General features: G+C 43.1%; 1 non-coding gene across 1 annotated transcript; it reads right to left on the reverse strand.

Annotated features, from left to right (window-relative positions):
- Positions 1–5274: 5274 nt before the first annotated feature.
- trnas-aga lies at positions 5275–5356 on the reverse strand. Its single transcript has one exon. It is a non-coding gene; the product is annotated as a tRNA-Ser (tRNA).
- Between the last annotated feature and the right edge of the window lie 597 nt (positions 5357–5953).

Genomic DNA, 5953 nt, shown 5'->3' on the forward strand with positions numbered 1-5953 from the left:
CGACAGTTTTCCCCGGAGCTTCAGGCCTGAGGGATGTCCTTGGAAAAGTTTACAAAATCATGAGGTAGACGAGCAGAGAACATCGTCAATCTACACTTGTTCAGAAGTCACGTGAGTTTAAAGGGAGACAGCATAGGTTTAATGTGATAGCAGTACAATTTGAAAGGGATGTGAGCGATACTTGTTTTTAATACAGACATTTTTGTGCGTGTCGAATAAATTGCCACATTTAGTGGCAGAGATTGGTGCACTCACAACACTCCAAAGGCATCTAAATGGGTATACAGACAGGAAGTGTTCGGAGAGATAAGGGACAAATATTGGCAAATATGTTTAGATTAGTTATGGTCATCTGTTCAGCAGGTGCAAGTTGGATAGGAAGGTTTGCTTCCGTGCTCGGCAATTCTGTGACACTCCAGCACCTGACAACAGTTTGAATTGACCACTTGCAAAAACGCATGCTGTTTGTTACTAAGTCAGCGTGTTTGAATGTTATTTTTTCTAGAGGCGTAATGTTTTCAAATGACACAGACAGGAATGTTTTCCAGACATTTACAGACAATGACCATTCTCCTTGATACATTCCCAAGTTCTCCATCAAATAATTTCGATGACTAAAAAAAACCTCACAAATCATGTTATCCCCTCAACTCTCCAGTGAATCCAAAAACTGACAGCTCTTAACGTGGACCAGGTGCAAAACTCAAAAGGCAGAGTCATTATCAGACACACAAACTCATTACTTCTGTCTGTGAGGCAGTGCGAGACGTGTATGTCAAGAACTGCTCACACAAATAGCACCGAAGCAATTCCAAACGGAGCTTCCCGACATTCTGGAGATTTAGTGCATTGCCAAGGAACAGAAAGTGCTCAAGTAACATAAAACATAACAGAAACATGTACCTTGCAAAGTGAATATTACCAATTATATTCTCGATTAAATTAGGCCAACAATGCGCTGGTGTCTCCATCTGATCGAGAGAGCTAATCTCCATCCTCCCTCACCAGGACAGTAATGAAGGAAATGAGCGAAATATAACAAAGTTTCAAGTTGCGATTGCCTACCTTTTAGCCACAACAACAAAAAACGAGGGAGCAGATTCAGTGCAGGATCTGGCTTCACAACAGCGGTGAAATAACGACGTCCACTCACTTTCAGGGAAAACTGTGAACAACTCACATTGTCAAGAATATGAATACACAGCGCAGGCTGTTTAGTTCCCATATTCTACTGCTGCCCCGACATTCATACGAAAACGTACCTTTCAAAGAGAGCGTTTGTAGCTGTGGAATGACAGTGTCAGCTATTTCCCCTCGCTCTTACTGCCGCCCTTGGTAGTGTAGGGGCTGGTATTCTCATCTGACACGCGGTAGTTGAGTGTGCAATTCTCTGTTGTGGAAAAGCGGAGTGTTTTGGAGCAGAAAGATGTGAAGTTCGGATGCTTCTGGAGTTCTTGTTGAAAAGTTCTGTGACGCGAGGAATATGGTTTGCAGACTTTTCCTCGCCTGTCTGGGTGACATTCTCAGCGCTGCAGAGGTTCCTGTGAAGCGCTGCTCTCATGTTTTGGTACGAATTCATTTTGTTTCATTCACGCTGCTTTCGTTTGTTGGGATTGCAGATTGGGTCCAACAGATGGAATCCGTGGATGAGTGCCCTGCTTCCAGGAATTGTCTGGCTGTCTTCTGCTTGCCCTGTCCTATTATTGTTGTGCTATTCTAGTCGAATGTGTGGCCCTTGACGTTTGAACGTATTGCTACTAGGGACTGCTGAACTGACGCCCTCACAAATTATTTGCCAATAACCAACATCCACACATATTCATTCGCAGATGCATGGCACAAAATTCACAACGAGGATATGTTTTGAGGTAATTTTTAAATCATGCTTCCCTGTATTAAAAACAAATTCTGGAAAACAATATCCAGACTCCTCCGAACACTCGGAGTTATGACAGCACAGAAACCGAGAGCCTCACTCAGACAACAACTCACGAGAAAACAAGGCCCAATACGCATCATGTGCAGGTCAAACGTGGTTGACGAGATTCCACACTGGGACTGCACGAAACACGACATAGGAGGAAGAGGCTGACAACTAGAGACCTGCATTCATAATTTCATCCGGACTGTAAACGCCTCGGACAGCTCTTCCTTGCAGTTATGCACAGAATATTGAATGTCTCTGATTCCAGGGCTGGGAATTCGGATGATATGACCGTCTGCAGCACTGGTTACTTCCTTGTGTGAGATAACTCCTGATGGAACACATGTAACACTGTATTGCTCATTGAGAAATATATCCAAAATAGGAGCTCATAGCAGCATTTCTGTTGTCTTTCTGGTGCTGTCATTGACATGCCCTGTGGCACTGAACTTATTCTGCGTTTCCTGAGGGTTCGGCACATGCTTCCACGATTTATGGGCAGTAATCTGCATTTTCGCTTCAATAACGGGTGTGTGAAGCGGAGGTCCACCATTGTCGATGCTATTTTTCTCTTCTTGTGCGCAACTGCAATACAGTAAAGGATCAATTAATATTGTAAGATGATATACAGAGGCCTGTGAAATATCGACATTTTAATGACATTTCTGCAATGGTTAGAGATTACCTTGATTCAGGAAATAAGGATGTCAAGTTTGTTTGGCTGGAGTTGAGGAACAGTGAGGAATGAACTCACAAGCATGTGTAGTTTACAAGCCCACTCGCAGTCACCACAAAGCAAAATAAATCGTACAAGGAAAAAAATATTGTGTGTGAGTGACGAAAATGGCAATAGTCATGCGTGATCTTAACCTCCCATCTAAAACTCTCGGTTCCATTGTAAAAACGTTTGGAGAACCATAATCAAAAAAATCCCACATGTCCCATAAAACATCACGAAGGATATCTTGGTAATTCATTACTCTACTGGTGACTTAATTTTCCTATTTTGTTGGAAACATCTCTTTAATTGTGAGCTTCAGAAAAGGCTTTCTTTTGCCAGAAAGAAATAAATATGTGATTAACCTTTGTTCGTTTCATGTATAAGAACACTGAGACTCCTCTGCACTGCACATCTTTTGCATTTCTGTCGATTTTAATACCAGCGTGTCTTTTGATTCTTCCCAACAAAGTATATGACCACGCATTCCCGACATGAAACTGCATCTGCCAAGAATACTCCAATTGTTGGAGGGAATCCTGAGGAACAGAATGTACATGTATTTGGAAAGACAAGGACTGATTCGGGACAGTTAACATGGCTTTGTGCGTGGGATATAATGTCTCACAAATTTGATTGAGTTTTTTGAAGAAGTAACAAAGAAGACTGATGAGGGCAGAGCAGTAAATGTGATCTATATGGACTTCAGTAAGACGTTCAACAATGTTCCCCATGGGAGACTGATTGGCAAGGTTAGATCTCATGTAACTGCAGTGGACCTAACACCGACCCTTGTGGTACGTCCAAGCAAGACCCTGCAGATACACAGTGAGAGACCTCCGGTCATTTCGAGCTCTGGATGTGGAATTAGACGAATTGGCGCCGCCACTTCACTGCAAATTAGCGGCTCAAAACGAGCCGTTGTTAGCATCAACTTGATTTGTACCTTCCTGCAGTGCATTTGCTAAACAACATCAGATAGATCCCATCCGGCCCAGCTGACTTATCTATTTTCACACTCTGCAGTATTTCTAATATCTCTTCCTTGTGAACCTCAATCTCTTCTAGTCTAGACGCAAGAATCTCTGCACCTTCCTCGCCAACATTTTCATTTTCTGTAGCGAACACTGTCGAAAAATATTTATTTAGTGTTTCCCCTATCTCCTCTGTCTCCACAGACAACTTCCCACTATTATCCTTGATTGTCCCAAATTTAACGCTCGTCATTCTTTTATTCCTGACATACCTATGGAAAGCCTTAGGGTTAACCCTGAACCTATCTGCCAACAACTTCTCATGTCTCCTCCTGGCTCTTCTCAGCTCTCTTTTTAGGTCTTTCCTGATATCGTTGGAACCCTCGAGTGCTCTAATTGAGTTTTCACATTTTGTCCTAACATAAGAGTTCTTGTTCTTCTTGACCAGGGATTCCACTTCCTTAGTAAACCACGGCTCACGCGTTCTATATCTTCCTCCCTGCCTGACAGGTACATACTTATCTAGGACACACATGAGCTTTTCCTTGAATAAGCTCCACATTTTTAATGTGCTCACCCCCTGCAGATTCCTACCACATTCTACGCTTCCTAAATCTTACCTCGATACATCGTAATTTCCCTTCCACCGGCTGAAACTCTTGCTCCGTGGAGTACATCTATCCCTTTCAATCACGAAAGTAAACCTGAGAGAATTGTGATCGCTGTCTCCAAAGTGCTCACCTACTTCCGAATCTAAAACCTGGCCTGGCTCGTTACCCAGTACTAAATCGAGAGTGGCTTCGTCCCTTGAAGGCATGTCTACATACTGTGTCAGGAAGCCCTCCTGCACACACTGGGCAAAACCTGACCCATCTATAGTACTCGTACTGTCGTGATCCCAGTCAATATTTGGATTTTGTCTTGAGTATTCCAGAGTTTTTCATTGCCCCAGGGTCCAGATGAAGTTGCATTCCTCACGTAAGTGAGCGAGAATTCTTTCAATGTCTTAGATCAGTTCCTGTCCCGAGAACATCAGAAGCAATGTCCCGTCCTCTACTCGGTCCGACAGTTCACACTTCTTCATCCTCCTCTGATTCCATTTCCCAAAGAGTTTCTCAAGATTTCCAAAGCTGGAGCCTAAATTATATGGTTTGCTTCCTAAACATTTTTTCAACTGCCAACTGACAATATTTTCACAGTATCTCTTCACAATCCTCTGGCTTGCACCATGTCCAGGGATGAGAAGTCCCGTTTGGTGGAGAGATTCCCGAGGCTGATGAGTTTCACTTTGGAACAAAGATGGTTAAGTGGCGATTTCCTGCGGTTGTTTGTAATGATGGGAGAGGGAGCGGTGGGGAATGAGCACTTTGACGAGCAGGAGGAAGTGTTGCCACTGACCCGAGTCCGTGAACAGTGGACAGGGATTAAAGGAATCTAATGAAAAGCAGCACTTCTGCTCAGGACGTTCAATAACAGCTGCAGAAACCCGATGTGTCGAGCAGTGTATCTGGGAAGAGAAACCGAGATAATGATTTAAATATGGAACGTTTCTGATGAAGAACTCGAGTTTCCCAACTCTAATCAAATTACTGGGCTGGTTTGCAAAATAGGTTTTCTGAACTTTGAGCGAAACTTATTCCAGCAGGAAAGTATTCGTACATAGTCAGCAGGATTCGAACCTACGCGGGGAAACCCCAATGGATTTCTAATCCATCGCCTTAACCACTCGGCCATGACTACAGACGGCGCAGTCGGGTTGAGAATTGACTAAATCAGCCGTGATCTCATTGAAAGCTCTGGCTGACTTGATGAGCAAAATGCTTCCATCCCCTTTCATACCTTTGCTGTCATTTGTAAGGTGCGAGACACCAATGTAAAAGAAGAAAAGCACAAAGGTAGGAAAAGATATTTGCAGCCAAACTGAGTCAAAATTATTTATTGAAAGGAAAATCACACTTGGCAATTTGCTAGATCTCTTTGCGAACATGACCAGCAGAGGTAAGCAAGGGAGCTATTGGTCTGAGTATTCTTGGACCTGAAGCAAACAAATAGTGACATATTCATTTCTTTTTCTGGCGAACGAAATGTTCTTTCCTGATGGTTACAATGAAAGAGATGGTTCCCAATAAAAGACAAACATTAAGTCGCATCTCGATATATTTCAATGTGACACGATTCTTTTTCAGTCCATAATTACCCCAGAGATGGAGGGGGTGAGTTACTTTTCTTCACGCTTCAAATCCTCAGCGTGGAGGTACAGACATGAAACCGCTTGAGATGGAGTTCTTGCATAGGGAACCAGCGACACTGAAGGAACGATGTAAAAGTGAGGACTAC

The sequence above is a fragment of the Chiloscyllium plagiosum genome, unplaced genomic scaffold (assembly GCF_004010195.1).
Source record: "Chiloscyllium plagiosum isolate BGI_BamShark_2017 unplaced genomic scaffold, ASM401019v2 scaf_3811, whole genome shotgun sequence".
Taxonomy (NCBI): Eukaryota; Metazoa; Chordata; class Chondrichthyes; order Orectolobiformes; family Hemiscylliidae; genus Chiloscyllium; species Chiloscyllium plagiosum.